Source organism: Polypterus senegalus, chromosome 3 (genome assembly GCF_016835505.1).
Source record: "Polypterus senegalus isolate Bchr_013 chromosome 3, ASM1683550v1, whole genome shotgun sequence".
Taxonomy (NCBI): domain Eukaryota; kingdom Metazoa; phylum Chordata; class Cladistia; order Polypteriformes; family Polypteridae; genus Polypterus; species Polypterus senegalus.
Window position 1 is genome coordinate 44877572 of NC_053156.1, and position 17353 is coordinate 44894924.

Consider the following 17353-nt stretch of genomic DNA (forward strand, 5'->3'; position numbering starts at 1 on the left):
GACAGGTGACGATTTCAGTAGTGGACACTTTGATGTTTATGAATGTTTCAACTCTCAAAAGCTGGATGTGAAGTTATCGATGAAACCGGTTGTATACTTACAACGCTTGACAGATGCCGAATGTCTCTTCAACACAAGTCCTACAAATAATGTCGTAATTGGAAACAAACCATGACGCTCAAACCGATTATGACAGCAGCAATCCAAGCTGTGAGATTTGAAATAAGATTACTGTTCACATGGCCAACTGTACGTTGCATGCTCAAGAGTAAGCTCAGCGCACAGCTTGGTCATATTACAACCGGAGGGCCGAACTCACAATGTGGTATACAAAGAGATCCTTAACAAATAATTATTGGTATATTTTCCCTCAGTTTGAAAAGGTTTAATTCTCTGACATAATTCAGAATTCATTGTTCCACCAATGAAGGCAAGCCGTCCTGGCCCAGATGCAGTAAAACAGGCCCAAACCATGATACTACCACCACCATGTTTCACAGATAAGTTTCTTATCTGCTGTGTTTTCCTTTCTCCAAACATAACACTTTTCATTTAAACCAAAAAGTTCTACTTTGGTCTCATCAGTCCACAAAAAATTCTTCCAATAGCCTTCTGGTTTGTCCATGTGATCTTTAGCAAACTGCAGACGAGCAGCAATGTTTTTTTTTGGAGAGCAGTGGCTTTCTACTTGCAACCCTGCCATGCACACCATTGTTGTTCAGTGTTCTCCTGATGGTGGACTCATGAACATGAACATTAGCCAATGTGAGAGAGGCCTTCAGTTGCTTAGAAGTTACCCTGGAGTCCTTTGTGACCTTGCCGACTATTACACGCCTTGCTCTTAGAGTGATCTTTGTTGGTCAACCAGTCCTGGGAAGGGTAACAATGGTCTTGAATTTCCTCCATTTGCACACAATCTGTCTAACTGTGGATTGGTGGAGTCCAAACTCTTTAGAGATGGTTTTGTAACCTTTTCCAGCCTGATGAGCATCAACAACTCTTTTTCTGAGGTCCTCAGAAATCTCCTTTGTTTGTGTTATGATACACTTCCACAAACATGTTGTGAAATGCAGACTTTGATAGATTCCTGTTCTTTAAATAACACAGGGTGCCCACTGGCACCTGATTGTCATCCCATTGATTGAAAACACCAGACTTGAATTTCACCTTCAAACTAACTGCTAATCCTTGAGGTTCACATACTTTTGCCACTCACAAATATGTAATATTCGATCATTTTCCGTAATAAATAAATGACCAAGTATAATATTTAACTGGTTTCTCTTTATCTATTTTTAGGACTTGAGTGAAAATCTGATGATGTTTTAGGTCATATTTATGCAGAAATGTAGAAAATTCTAAAGGGTTCACAAACTTTCAAGCACAACTGTATACAGTAATCCCTCACTATATCGCGCTTCGACTTTCGCGGCTTCACTCTATCGCGGATTTTATATGAAAGCATAACTAAATATATAACGCGGATTTTTCGCTGCTTCGCGGGTTCTGCGGACAATGTGTCTTTTTACTTCCTGTACATTCTTCCTCAGTTGGTTTGCCCAGTTGATTTCATACAAGGGACGCTATTGGCAGATGACTGAGAAGCTAACCAATCAGAGCACGCAGTTAAGTTCTCCTGACTGAGAAGCTAACCAATCAGAGCATGCAGTTCAGTTCCTGCGTGCTGAATGCATTGTTAACCTCGCTCATTCAGCATCAACGTGTTTCGCTGTGTAAAGAGTTGTGCTCTTTTGTGTTTATCTTTGTGCATAGTCAAGCCCTTCATTATGGCTCCAAAATGATCTGCTACTGCTTCAGGGGCCGTGCCCAATCGCAAACGGAAGATGTTAACGATTTCCGAAAAGGTAAACGTTTTGGATTTGTTGAAGGCTACAATTCTTTTTATTTAAAAAGTAGGAAAGGAATATAAGAGCTACGGCCGCAGTGTCCTTTTAACCAGGGCGCAAAACGAGTTGTAAGTGGATGTAATAAGGCAGTAGTCTGGATGGAATCTGCTTTAGGGATTTGGATTGAAGACTGCCAGAAGGAGAACAACGGCAGTGCTACACAATCGCCTGAAGTGGCTCCTTTGGAAGAGCTGTAACATTCTCCTTTGTTGTGCAGTAACATTAAACTCATTGTTATCGGACAAGTCATCGTGTCATTGTTGGTGAGTAACCATAATTAATTTTCTACTTACAGTACTTGGTACATGTACGTACGTTTATTGTCACTGTACACACATTTACTGTATACTAATTTTCTTGCATTGTACGTATTTATTGCTGGTGGCCTGTCTATTGAAATGGCTGTAACATATGCGATATCGGAGACACTCAATATCTTTAAAATAATATTTAGGTTTTACTGTATATAAACAGTGTGTTTATATACATAATTTCAATGAATCTTACCTAATATCTAAGAGAATATAAAGGGATTATGCTGTATAACTCTGTGGGGAATATTTATAAACAGTGTGGGAGAGTTTATATGGGCTTAAAATATATAAAAATAACCATACAAACATATGGTTTCTACTTCGCGGATTTTCACCTATCGCGGGGGGGTCTGGAATGCAACCCCCACGATCGAGGAGGGATCACTGTGTGTATATATATATATATATATATATATATATATATATATATATATATATATATATATATATATATATATATATATATATATATATATATATATATATATATATATATGTATATATATATATATATATATATGTATGTATATATATACTATCAAAATACCAGCGCTTCGCGGTGGCGAAATACTGCCTCAATATTTTTATTAAGAAAAAAGTAAACATTTTTAAACTAAGGGAAAACATACAAAAAATTATTTGTTAAGGATCTCTTTGTATACTACGTTGTCAGTTCGGCCCTCCGCTTGTAATATGACCAAGTTGTGCGCTGAGCTTACTCTTGAGCATGCAACATACAGTTGGCCATGTGAAAAGCAATCCTGCCTCAAATCAATGCCAACCTTTTGTAGTGTTTGTCCCTGAGACTTATTAATTGTCATTGCAAAGCAGAGCCTAACTGGAAATTGAATGTGTTTGAATTGAAATGGGAGATTAGATGGTATAATGGGGATGCAAGGAATAAAAACTCTGTCACCTGAGGCACTGCCAGTAAAAATAGTTGCTTCAATTAGGTTGTTTTGTAGAGATGTGACCTGAAGTCTTGTGCCGTTACAAAGTTTCGGTGGCTGTAAGTTTCTCAGTAACATTATTGGTGCCCCAACCTTCAAAATGAGATTATGCTCAGGAGTGCCTGGAGGATTTAGTGTGTTGAGAAACTCTACCGGATAATGTACCGCGTCTTCAACTTCTACAACTGAATCAACAGATTGATATGTTTTTGGTTGTGAAGGTAGTTCTTGAAGTAAAATGTGGTTTATAGTCGTAGCCATGTCATTTTTTGGTGTCAGGATAGCTCTCTCTCTCAACCATGACACGTCATTTTGGTGGAGATTTCGTAGATCGGGGTAAACATTTTGAAGAAGACTTTGTAAGGTATTCACGATGAGACAGAGATTTGTAGGAATATTCATTTTATGATTTTCTTGTATGAAGGTCCCATCACCTATACTCATCAGAAGAGCAGAGAACTCCCCAGCTTTTTTGTCGCCTTTCAAATGAACTCTCATGTTTATTTTTAAAGTAAAAACATTGATTTGTGGCCATAGGTATGAAGATTTCAGAGATGATTTAACTTCACCAGCGTGTTCCTCTGGGCACGACTGGTAGGGTTTGGCGGAAGTCTCCAGCCAGCAACACTGTCAAGCCTCCCATAAGTTTGTTGGTGTTTCGGATGTCTTGGAGGGTCCTGTCTAAAGCCTCAATACCTGCTCTGTGTGCCATAGTGCATTCATCCCAGACAATAAGCTGACAATGTCGCAGCACTTCAGCCATGTTGCTCTGCTTTGATATGCTACACATGGGGGATTCAGTATGGTTGAGGTTCAGAGGCAGTTTGAAAGCTGAATGAGCAGTTCTGCCACCCTCAAGAAGAGTTGCAGCAATGCCAGAAGAAGCCATAGCTATGGCAATGTTATGTTTTGCTCGGATTTTTGCAAGGAGAAGGTTTATTAGGAATGTCTTACCTGTTCCTCCTGGAGCATCAAGGAAAAACACTGTGCCAGTGGCTGACGCAACGATGCTCATGATTCGCTCATAAACTGACTTTTGGTCACTATTTAGCAACCACTCGTTATTTGTGACTATATTGGCCAATTGCGAGGTGTTGTAAGATGTCTCTTTCAAGTACTCGGGATTTGACATAAGTTGTGCAAATTCTGTTAAAGGTGAAGGCAAACCGTAATGATGAAGAGATTGACCTCCAATAGCAATTACGTAGTTTTCAAGCAACTGTAGACACTTGTTTTAGATCAAATTTAACCACTGGTGGACTTCTGTTCGTATATGATCTCTTTCAGTCTGTCTCCTAACATCTTCTGCTATGCTGTCTTTATGTTTTTCCCATAGGTTTAAGGGGTTTTCCATTTGGCAGAACACCAACATGACAGCAAACAGTTCACGGATATTTTGAGGTGAGCGAGACAGAGCAGCTTCCTGTAGAGTCTCGTCCCAGTTGATATCGTCATGTAATAAACCGAGTGCGCTGCAGGCCGACTTATAAGTCGGATGTAGGACACCATCAACTGTTCTGAGAGATTTGAAAGATGTGGGACCTGTGATTTTGTTGAGCAGCAGTCGAAGATAGTAGCATTCAGAGTTATTCGGGTGTACAGTGTAGACCCGTCCCAGTACATTAACCTTTTTCACTCCCGAATGTCCTGGTACAGGGTTGCCCTGTTTCCTCCGACGAAACATGTTTGCCCACACATAATATGATGGAATTTCATAATAATGAAGTTGTTTTGCAAAATCATTGTGTTTGCAAAGGTCAAAGAACGCTAAAAGGTCGTTTGTGGTGGATTGTGTACTTTATCGGCAACATTGCCTTCTGTGAAATAAATTCTTCGTTTTCAAGATGCACAGCAAGATGAACGACTGGAGGGAAACGTTCGTGAATGGGAAAACAGAAAATGCGCCAGGCTGCTTCAGAGCTACTAATGTAACGACCAGCTTCGTATCGAGATACTTCGTCATTTTGATTTTGTATTGTAAATACTACCTGGTCACTTCCCTTTTTAACATACTTGCAGATGTATTTGATCGATTTTACTGAATTGCAAAATTCGACATTGATGTGAGCATTGAAAAAGCGGGACAGCACATGACTATAAGGGACCACCCATATGTTGTCGATATCTACTCCTTTGATGTTAATTGTATGGCCTCCATGAGCAGGTGCCCGCCGGCGGTACTGAGGGTAACCATCTTCTCCGGTCTGAGTTTCTGAGATGAACGGACGAGGTACTTCTTAGTGCATATTCTGTTGATCATGCAGGGTGAGTTGATATTATGAGGTCCACATGGGCCGTGAATCATGGTTGATTTTACTATTTTGTGTAGGGCAGGGTCAGTGTGTGGATCAGGAATTTCCGCACGGATGACTTGATCGATGAGAGCTGGTTTAATCCTATCCTTTAGCCACAATAGAATGTGTGCATGGGGAATACCTTGCTTTTGCCACTCTATGGTGTTCATGTAGCAATTTGTACAGCCGAAAATGTTACTCTTCGTGAGCAAGTCTATCATTTTGCGAATCTTGAGATGAAATACATGACTGATAAGGTTGTGGCGATCATGAGGTTTTTGACGTGGAAGGAGAATTTCAGTGATGTCAGTCCATTTAGGATTGCAAGTAAATGTGATGAATAAGTCAGGGCGGCCATAATGACGTACGTATGTCATTGCGTCTTGTGTACGCTCGTGCATATAGCGAGGTCCTCCAGTGAAGGAAGATGGTAATATCACAGCTTGACCAAGTTGTATTAAATCAGTGTCGTTTTTGTCAATAGCATCTTTTAAGTGAACATAATTTTTGGCTCGTAGTTTTTTCTGATTTAGTCTGATATAATTTAGTCTTTCGGATTCAACTTTTGCGTACATATCAACTAAAAACTGATTTAATAAAGTTCGGAAGAAAAGGATAGTATTATCATGATGTTGTCTGATCATAAGCCGGTATGAAAAGAAGTTTGCTTCAGAGACGGTTTTGTTCATAGGTAACTTACTGGCAGCATGAACTTGTGGTATAGACACAGAATAGCCGTCTTCACCATAGCAGAACATGAGAGGATATTGAAGTGCATCATAAGATCTGTGGGTTTCCTTAATGCGTTGCAGTTTATTGTCTCTGGTTTTCAAGACAATATCTCTATTGTTGAACGTTTGCCCAACGATGACAACACCAACTTGATGAACTGTGGGTTTATTAAATCTGCCTTTGTGTGCATGTAATGGTTTTTTGTCTGCGTGAATGACAACTTTGAATTCTTTGTTATCATCTGAAATACTGTCCATTGTGGAGTGGAAGTCCTGGATGTAAGTGTTAGTCATGGAGCATTTTTTGTAATTGCTTGACCAGGGGTATGTTAAGTCCAGAAAAATTAGCGCAGCGGATTTGTGCTTCCTTTTCATCGTCCCCGACTAAATAAATTTGCAAAAATGTGTGTTCCTCACTCGACATAGGTAAAAGACTGACAATCAAGTGATACACTTGTCCCTGAACTTTAAATGAAGGCATAAAATTTCCCTCAACGATTTGGTTAGCACCAAATGACGTAATTTGAAATGCGCTGTTGTACTTTCGAATGTTGTTCAAGAAATGCTCACTTTGAGGATGTTCGCCATTTAACAGGCTCTCAAGAAGGTCAGGAAGCTTACGTAAAGGAGTGAGACAGACTTTACCACCGTTACAGCACAAACCAGGAGACTTGCATTTCCACTTCTGAGCTTGACAATAGTCACAGTGAACATCCATGGCTCCAATGTGTACTGTTTTGTCAGACTCATAATGTATGTTTGGGTTGTACGCAAATCCACAATTGGCTTTTTTGAGCCAAACCTGTTGTTTTCATATGAGCCGCTTTTCATTATTGGGATCGTATCTAGAAACAGAAGCTGCATTAACTTGTGGATTTGTCTCCGTGTATTTAGTGACCGCGTCTCTATGAACTTGTGGATTCGCTTGCGAGTATTTAGCAACAGTGTCCCTATGAACTTGTGGATTCGCTTGCGAGAATTTAGTGACAGCGTCCCTATGAACTTGTGGATGTGCTTGCGAGTATTTAGCGGCAGCGTCCCTATGAACTTGTGTATTTGCTTGCGAGTATTTAGCGACAGTGTCCCTATGAAGTTGTGGATTTGCTTGCGAGTTATTTAGCAACAGCGTCCCTATGATCCTGTGGATTTGCTTGCGAGTATTTAGCCACAGCGTCCCTATGATCAATCGATGTAAGCAAACAACCGGTTTCATCGATAACTTCACATCCAGCTTTTGAGAGTTGAAATATTCATACACATCAAAGTGTCCACTACTCAAATCGTCACCTGTGAATCTAAGATGTTTAAGAGGCATTGATAGTTCTCCAAAGGTGTAAAATATCTGGCCATTTCGGTACACTTGAAAGCGACAACCGAACAATTCACCTGCAGCCATCAACTCACATGCAGAACCATAGGTTAGGGGCTTAAGCATTTCAGTCTTATAGTGCTCTTGTGTACTATAATTATCTCCTGTACCATCATCCATCCACACTTTGAACCTGTCCCAGTCATTTAATACATAAGACACAATGTCCCTGCGGATATCAAAAGTGAGCCTGATATGTCCGTGCAATATGTAACACAGAGAATGGAAAAGGCAGGCGCCATCTCCGGGCATGGGCACCACTCGGTAAGTGATAATTCTTTGATCGATGTTGATCACCTCGATAGACATGTTAATAGGGGTACAGTTGCAAGAATAAAGGGAATGGGTACTTATATGGCGTTCGTTTATAAAACAGCGGAGAAGCTGTGTAAAGGCTGCTTCACAAAAAAAACAGCGAAGCACCTTATATGAGCAGGCAGTCAGCCAAAGAAGGGAATGAATAAATAAGTATAATCGAAATAAAGGAACAAAAAAATAGCGGAGAACCCGTGGGTTAAATAAAGGAAATGAGTACCTGAACAGTAAACTAAGTCTAAAATAGCTACACAATAACTATAACAATCGTAATAAACGAATAATAAAACAGTAGAGAACCGCGAAGCAAGGAGAAAGGACGGCTTTATATGGCGTTCGTTTATAACACAGCGAAGAAGCTGTGTAAAGGCTGCTTCACAAAAAAACAGCGGAGCGCCTTATATGGACAGGCAGTCAGCCAAAGAAAGGGAATCAAATAACTATAATTGTAATAAATGAACAAAACAGCAGCAGAGAAGCCGCGGATTAAATAAAGGAAATAGTTTACTGTTCAGGTACCCAAGTGTAAAATACCTACACAATAACTATAACAATCGTAATAAATGAACAATAAAACAGCGGAGAACCCATGGATTAAATAAAAAGTCTGCTTCCTTGGCGAAGCAAGGAAAAAGGACGGCCTTATATGTCGTTCGTTTATAAAACAGTTGAGAAGCTGTGAAAAGGCTGCTTCCTTGGCGAAGCAAGGAAAGGAATGAACACACCCCAGCGAAGAATGGCCTTATATGGTCAAGCAGTCAATAACGAGGGAGGTTTACTGATTTCCGCAGCAGCCGCACTTATGAATATGCTAAAACAGTGGAGAAGCTGTGAAAAGGCTGCTTCCTTGGCGAAGTAAGGAAAGGAATGAACACACCGCAGCGAAGAACGGCTTTATATGGGCAGGCAGTCAATTACGTGCGAGGCATGCTGATTTCCGCAGTGGCCGCACTTATGAATATGCTAAGCACAGTCCTTCACCCGCGAATATTTACCTTATATGGGCAGGCACTCAATTACGTGGGAGGCGTGATGATACAAGACGCAAGACACAACCGCCTCATACAGCAACCGAGCTGCCCGCTATGGCCGTATACAGTATACGAAAGTAGGTTCCAGTTATGACCGTTATGCGTGGAATTTCGAAATGAAACCTGCCCAGCTTTTGTAAGTAAGCTGTAAGGAATGAGCCTGGCAAATTTCAGCCTTCTACCTACACGGGAAGTTGGAGAATTAGTGATGAGTGAGTCAGTCAGTGAGGGCTTTGCCTTTTATTAGTATATATAACTCGGATGCATTTCGAAAGTGAACATCCAATGGCTCAATGCTGATTGCAAATAGCAGTGGTGACAAGCGGCATCCTTGTCTAGTACCATCTTCTAGTTTGAAGTATTCTGAAGTAATGTTGTTAATAGAAACTAAAGATTCTGGGCTGGTATATTGTAGTTTTTCATGCACATATGTTCAGGCCTAACCCAAATTTGTGCAATGTAGTGAACAGGTAGTCCCTTTCAACCATAATGAATGCTTTTTCAGCATCCAATGTTGATAAGATCTCTGAAGTGTTAGACTTTATGGGTGAATATATTACATTAAACAGACATTGAAGATTGGAAGCTAAGTGTCTGTGTTTAATAAATCCTGTTTGGTCTTGTGATATTACTAAAGGAAGCACTTTCTAGAATCCTTCTAACTAGAACTTTGGAGAGTATTTTAACATCGTTATTCGGAAATGAGATTGGTCTATATGATGCTTATTTTAAGAAGTCTTTATTTTTCTTAGGAAAGATGGTATTTTAATGCTTGTCTAAAGTTTGAGGTAGAGTTTTATTGTCTCTGCTTCTATCAATGTTACTAATAAAAGGGGAGATAACTTAATTGAAATTTATTTTAGTGCCTACCTTGGCACAAAAGAATGTCCAAAATCTGAAAATGAGCCATGGCCTTTTCATATTAGTATCTTCAAATTGTTGTTAAAGTAACGCTCCAACTCCAACATTGGAGTTGTCTCCTTACAATTCAGATTATTTATTTCTCTCTGAGTGTCTATGAGTAGGAGCCCTGCTGAACATTACCTTGAGGTTTTCAAATGTCCAGTGACTCTTGCTGTCCACAGAAACCATTTACAATAGTCTTTTCTTAGTGTAGTTTCTATGGTAATGATGGTGCTGAAATTTTTTATAAATCTAAGGAAAAAGTTATCAAGCCAGTAAGTTATTGCTGTTGAACCTTCTAATTCTGAATTGTTTGGACTCTTAGCTTGATTCATTCTAGGACTTGACTAAGAAGTCATATACCTTAAAAAGGCTACTGAAGAACAATGAAATTCAGACTTTCCCAATTTACCAAATACAGTAAGTGATTATTTGAAAGATGTAAAAGAACTTTCTTAACATGACACATATATTTGCAGAAAAACTGTAAATGTCATCCGTGTAGACCAGTGTGTCACAAAAAATATACCGTTTACATTCAAATGATACACCACTTGGGCATTAGCCAAACCAATAGAAAATTACTAAGTGTTCATAATGTCACATGTCATTTCCTTCTCACAATCGGATTATATTATATGCACTTTAAAGATCCAACTTCATAAAAGTGGTAGATCTCATTACTTGATTAAATAAAGAGGAAATTATAAGAAGGGGATAGTTGTTGTTTGTTGTTACTTTGTTCAGGTCATGATAGCATATGCATAGCCTTAACAAACAATCACTATTATCCAAAAAAAAAAAGAAAAATCCAGAAGATCTAATAAACCCAATTTCAAAATTTTATTTTATGTGGTCTTCAATGACTTGTGACTCAAGCTTTGAGAGAGCAAACATTTTACCTTAGGTATCAGAACCCCAGATCAATCGTGCACTCTATGTGGTGGACATTCCAATGATTTATTTTTATTATAAACATCTGCAAATGCTTGAAATTCCTTGGGCAGTGTTTCCTACGATACATCATTAATAAATTGGTGGTATCTCCAACCCAATTCCTGGTATGTCAAATACAATTAATCAAGAGTAAAAACTGCTTCCTCGCTGAAAAGAAATTAGGACAGAAATTTTCATGTTTACTTGCAACAGTTTTGAGCCCATTACTGGGTCCCTTATAAACCTTAGATACAGTCCAACAGCCGTTCTGGTTATATTATGTAAAGTACAAGCAAGTTACAACATACTCGGGCATAAACCACAATTGCGTAAAGAACTCTCAAGCATTTCTTTGTTTCTTAATACAGATATCGGAATGAAACAGCATAATGCATTGAAATATATACTTGCACTGTGTAGACACTTTATTGTCTATATTTGGGTGTCTGTCTGTTGTGTATAAAGCCACAATTAATTTATTTTCATGAAATGACATATAATGGGCTTTCAGCCCAAACAAGGGTGATCATAAACTAAAGTAAGAGGAGAATATATTAAGGCTTGGTCATGTAAAATCCTTTTATTTGGAGTACGAGACATTTCTATTCTTTAGTGCTAGATCAGGGATGGGCAATGCTGGCCCCGCAGGGCCACAGTGGCTACAGGTTTTTGTTTTAACCCAATTGCTTAATTAGAAACCTATCTTTGCCAATTTCAGGCCTTATTTAATTTTCTGACTTCTTAGTTTGCAATATTATGTTTTTAATATAGTAGATGTTTTTCTTTCCAAGGATATCATCCAAATGATTTGAAGTGTAAAACGGATAATTTTCACTGTGTCACAGCCTTCGCCACCTCTCTCTCTTCACCATATAATCCACCTGTGTGCCTCTTCCACTTTCCATATATATAACAAAACAAAAAAGATGTAATGAAAATATACACATAAATAATTATACACATATATTTAAAATTTTTTGTAACAGTTTTTAATGTTTAAAGTACCTAATGATGGTAACTGTAATTGACCTAATATACGCTCAGCTGTATTATTTAAAGTTATATTTTTTTATGATTGGGAATAGAGAAAAGTGAAAGATTCAGTATACCAATATATATATTGTGAAATTTACTTTATAATATATGGGAAAGTACATTAGTCAAAACAAAAAAAAAAATGCAAAGTTTACAACTTTGAATTGTTCAGTTCATCCAATTAATTCAACAATGCTAAACCTTGGTACTTAATTCCTGTCAAATAGTATGCAGAGCAATATGAGAAATATTTGTAGATGGGAAAAAAAAGTTTTTTTCTTTAAACAAATTTCTACTGATTTAAAACATAAACTATATTGCCTTCTATTTAGCTTTGGGCCACCCCATTTAATTGCACAAGCAAAAAAGTCCAGGAACAAAAGAAACAAGCCCTTGAGGGTGCAGCAACAGAACTGAAGGCAATCAACTTGAAAATCTGCTAGGCAATGGCTTATTAAAGGATAGGTCAGGCTTTGGAGGAGCTCCACATGCGTCATTGTCCAGGTCCAAAAAACACTGCCGGTGACATCTACTATTTTTACTCTCTAGGTAAAAAGGGGAGGGGCTTCTATATCTCAATTGCCTTCATTGAGCATCTTTTCAGCACTGTGAGGTTATCGAAAGGAGATAAGACTTTTAGTAACAATGCCCCCTTTCATCCCAATGGGTTATTATATACCACAAATGAGCCTGGAAAGTTATCCCCATGACTGAACAGTATAGGTTAATATGATTGGGTTATATATTCTTATTTATGTCTCAGTCCTGTCATCACCAAATTTGCTGTTTTTGGAAATTTAGTGGTAAAGAATATATGTGTGATCTGCAATTTTGGGAAACTCATTATAACAAATGTCAATGTAATAACTTGCCTTGAAAAGATTTTGATGGCTGAATAAGTAAATAGTGTAATTGAGTATAGGGATGATCCTAATCCCTGTATTTACCTTTAACAGACTGGATGTCATAAGTGGCTGCGGCCACAACAGATTTCAGATGCTAATCTTATAGACTGATACTTTACAGGACAACATGGATAGCTTTTTATTCAAAAAGCATAACCCATGCATCTGTTTTTTACACCCCATTTTTCTGTTGCAACAGTGCTAAATCATACCAGGTAAATTTATCTTTACAACCATGTTTTTGGAATATAGGTAAAGAGAAAAAACCCCACACAAACAAGAGAACATTTGAATTCCACACAAAAAATCACTAGAAGGGGGATCAAATCAAAGTTCACAAAGTTGAGAAGCCACAGTGAAAAATAATGTCTGCTTTAAATATTCCTGTGTAAGTCAATGTTTAAAAAAACACAGTAAGCCTTTTCCATTTGTAAAAGCGATGTTCTTTTCTTTTGAAAGACAACTGATATTCTGTTCCTGGAAATTATGGAACTATGTCCTTTCAGAGTTCATTGCCTTGTGTCCTTAGCTTACCCTGCCGTTAAATCCTGGAGTAATCTAAATATTAACCCTTTTAGTACATCTTTCTGTATAACCTTTGCCACTAAAAATATTTTATAAAAAGTCAAACATTTAAAAATTTAGGAAATAAATTTCCACTTATTTCAGGCTTCTGTGTTATTTCTAACTTTAATTATTCTATTTATGTCCATTAAGAATTTATATATGGCTTTTAGATCTACTTATATTCAATTTATTATGTCGATTTTAATCACTGATGGCACAGTGGTAGCACTACTGTTTCACAATAAAGAGACCAGGGTTCATGCCAAAGGTGCTCCATGTGTGGATTTTGTGTGCTGTCTGCATGGGTTTCCTACAGGTGCTTCATTTTCCCTTTCACAGTCCAAAGACAATCAGATGAGATAATAAACTGCTTATTTTGACACGCTCCAGCTTTCCTGTGTGCCTGGTCTGGAGAAATAGCATTTGAAAATGGATAGTGTGACAGATAGGGGGCGCTATTGCTCTTTTGAACCCCTGTCCAATACGCCAGACACCAGATAAAAGTCCAAAAGTTGACTTTATTTTCACAGCACAGTGCACAAAGCACCCTCTCCTCCACTATACTTATCCAATACACAATAATAATCACAATAAACAATATTCTACTCCCAGACGTGTTGTCCTCCTACCACCCAGCTCAGCACGCCGCCGAGCTCCCACAATCCTTTTATATTCTCTGACCCGGAAGTGTTCCCAATCCCCAGTCCATGTGATTCCTTATCACTTCCGGGTCAGATCAAAAGTCCTTTTCTTCACCCCGGAAGCACATCATTCCCCTTGTCCATGTGACTCGGGGCCTAAGGCAAATAACCATCATTCCTCCCTGCAGCGTCTCCTAGTGGCCCCCATGGTATCCAGCAGGGCTGTGTATAAAGACTCCAATGTCCATGATGCCCTGCTGGTCTTCGGGGCACCTCCATATTGCAGGGAGGGCTCCACCTGGTGGCTTGGGGGTATTGGCCGGGATGAGTGGCCGGCCATACACCACAGTACTACTCCCCCAGCGACGGATTATAATTCGAAGCGGCCTGCCCTGAGAGGAAAGTCTTTCTCCAAGAGGAGTTTCCGGTTGAGCCTTGGCTGATCCATGTTTCTTGCTCCCTGGAGAATCTAGGGGGAATATTAGTCCGAACTGACAGCTGGTCCCCCTCTCTCCAAGGACAGTTCCGCCAAATGTGGCTCAACCTTCGGCATCCGTAACACTGCCTCCGTCCTCCTGTTATTCTCCCCCTGCGGGACTGAAAACAATTGGGAAAAGTTAGGTCTGCCCCTTTTCTTGCTGAGGAGAAGACCCCCACCGCCTCTAACTGTACTCTCTTGTCAGGAGACCCCCGTTTCATTTTTGGGATCTCCTTTTTGCTTTGGGGTTTGTCAACAGTTTGGGTCTCTATGAGAGAAAGAGAGCGCTTTTTTTCCGTCTGAACCCCTTTTGTTTTACAAATGACCGGTGGCGGCGTCTTTAGGACCGCCTTGCTCAGAGAGCCAGCACTTTCCAGGTGCCCCGGCTTGATCGATCCTTCCTCCGACCGGTCTGTCATCGTTTCACAGTCCCTTGTAGGGCACGCAGTGATATGGCACCCGCTACTTTTAAAACACGGGCCCGGATCACACTGCGTCCCCCTATTATGTACGATATGGGTCTCGCTTACCTGTATCGCCGCATTGTTTAACACTGGAGGCTCCCGACTGATCCGTCACAGGTACTCGTTTACCTTTTTAGTCGGCACTTCAGCCGTCACTCCCAGATCTCCGATTATCTTCTTAATTGCCTCCAACATCTGAAAAATAGCTTGTACGGGCTCGATCAATTCCTCGAGTTCCCGTACATTTAAAGGGTTAATTAATTCGACCGGCGGTAGGCTGACTTCCTCCTTCTGCCTACTTACTGGCCGGGAGCCAATGAACATGTCCGCTGCCGGCACGTGTTCTGATGGGTCTCGCGGAGGCTGCTGGGAATTGGAGTTCTCTTTGGCAGAGGACCGGGTTGCCTTCTTTGGCGAACTGCGGTCTATCTTTATTAATTTTTCGACAGCCTGATCAGTCATTTCCTGGCCCTCCTTACCTTCTTTCAGGGTGATCGGTGCTTCGCTCGCCTACCCCTCCCCTCCCCTTCGGAAAGTCCAGGACCGTCTCTTCGATGGTGATGTCACAAACAGCAGGACGTGGACCTTCTCCTTCCCACAATGCACTGGCCGCGGTCACGTGTCCCTCGCCGGCCGCCGACATGCGGAAGTCCTCCTGGCTCGTCGGCTGGACAGAGAATGGAGCTTCTTCGTCAGGTTTTTCTCTTGCATCCTGCAGGACCTCCAGAGGATTTACCTTGAGGTATGTGCATGGAACAAAGTGTGTTATTTTAAAGATGTTATTCATAGAATCCCCGGCACATACCTCTTGGTAGTTGTTCTTCTCCGAAGGCCTTTCCGATCTCGTGCATCTGCTCTTCAGGTCATCCCAAGTGTCCTCTGTGACGAGCTTGGTACCTCCGCTGATGCTCTGCTTGCCCTTTTTCTTCCCCATTACGGACCTGGAAAACTGTTTTTCTGCCGATGTTGCTGTGTGTCTGGACGTCGTTTTCTCAGGGTTCCCTGCCCACAGAAAATGTATGTACAGGTCATCTGCAATAGACGCGAGAGAATCCTGCCGACTACGCCACTGTGACAGATAGGGTGCGCTATCGCTCCCTTGAACCCTTGTCCAATACACCAGACACCAGATAAAAGTCCAAATAGTTGAATTTTTATTAATCAACAGTGCACAAAGCACCCTTCTCTCCACTATACTCATTCAACAAACACAATAATAAATCAATAATCAATCCTCCACTCCTGTTTCCACCCTTCCAGCCAGCTCGCCGTCTGGGAGCTCCCACAATCCTTTTATATTCCTTGACCCGGAAGTGTTCCCAATCCCCAGTCCATGTGATTCCTTATCACTTCCGGGTCAGATGAAAAGTGCTTTTCTTCACCCCAGAAGCACGTCATTCCCTTGTCCATGTGACTCGGATGTACTTCCGGGGCGTAAGGCAAATAGCCATCGTTCCTCCCTGCAGCGTCTCCTAGTGGCCCCCATGGTATCCAGCAGGGCTGTGTATAAAGACTCCAATGTCCATGATGCCCTGCAGGTCTTCGGGGCACCTACATATTGCAGGGAGGGCTCCACCTGGTGGCTTGGGGGTATTGGCCGGGATGAACGGCCGGCCATACACCACAATAGTCATTAGTATACTGGAATAATAGTTCTGTATAAATATCCTTCATGAAATTTGTGAAAAATACATGGAAACAGCTGTACTGTGTAGTACATTTTTAAGTCACCTTAGATAAAATCTTCAATCAAATATACAGCAGTAGTACCTAAAACATAGAAATAATTATTCCATTTTTAAACCAAACAATATACAGGTTCTGAGGGAAAGTTCACTTTGAAGAATTAAAAGTAATAAAATAAACACCAAACCCAAAGTTTTTTATTTATTTAACAGTGTTCCTTTTATTTGTATTCAGACTTTGTATTCATAATACTTTCTTGTATGTGAAATCATGGTGTTCATCATACTGTGTACATGTGACAATACTGAGTAAATGAACCTATGAACCTAATATATATTTTAGGTTCTGTAGCTTTTCTGTATGCAATATATATATATACCATGAACAAGTCACTGTGCCTGCCTGTAGTACAATTTGAAAAACAAGAGAAATGTAGCAATTTTGTCTTAAATGTTGTAAGTCGCCTGGATGAAGGCAAATAATAAGTAATACTGTAATAAGTAATAATAATATTATTAAGTCACTGGAGCTGCTTACTCTTGAACATGCTATAAACAATTGTCTATGAATATAGCATTCCTATTTTAGATAATTTACTGTTTTTTTCTGCTTTTCCTAGTGAATTGGCATTTGTTGATGGACTTTGCAGAACTCTTATTTTTTAAATTGTATTAAGATGCAAGATCAGTAGGAATAATATGAAAATTCAGTATGCTGTATATGATTATATTTTATATTTTTATGATTTTCATTTGTTTGCACCATTCACTTAAGTATTTCTTTTTGTGTGTTTAATCAGTTGCATATAGTCCACAGATGTACAGTAT

General features: G+C 39.8%; 1 protein-coding gene and 1 long non-coding RNA gene across 6 annotated transcripts in view; one reads left to right on the forward strand and one right to left on the reverse strand.

Moving 5' to 3' along the window:
- slc12a9 (solute carrier family 12 member 9) overlaps positions 1 to 17353 on the forward strand; it is a 253109-nt gene that overhangs the window by 24786 nt on the left and 210970 nt on the right. The window lies entirely within an intron of this gene.
- The window catches only part of LOC120525092, a 55401-nt gene continuing 52228 nt past the window's right edge, over positions 14181 to 17353 (reverse strand). For 3 of the 5 annotated variants that reach the window (XR_005632890.1, XR_005632887.1, XR_005632888.1), the window contains one exon: positions 14181 to 15842. This is a non-coding gene — a long non-coding RNA (uncharacterized LOC120525092). The remainder of the gene's footprint in view (positions 15843 to 17353) is intronic. The other 2 variants (XR_005632889.1, XR_005632891.1) reach the window with 2 other exon arrangements.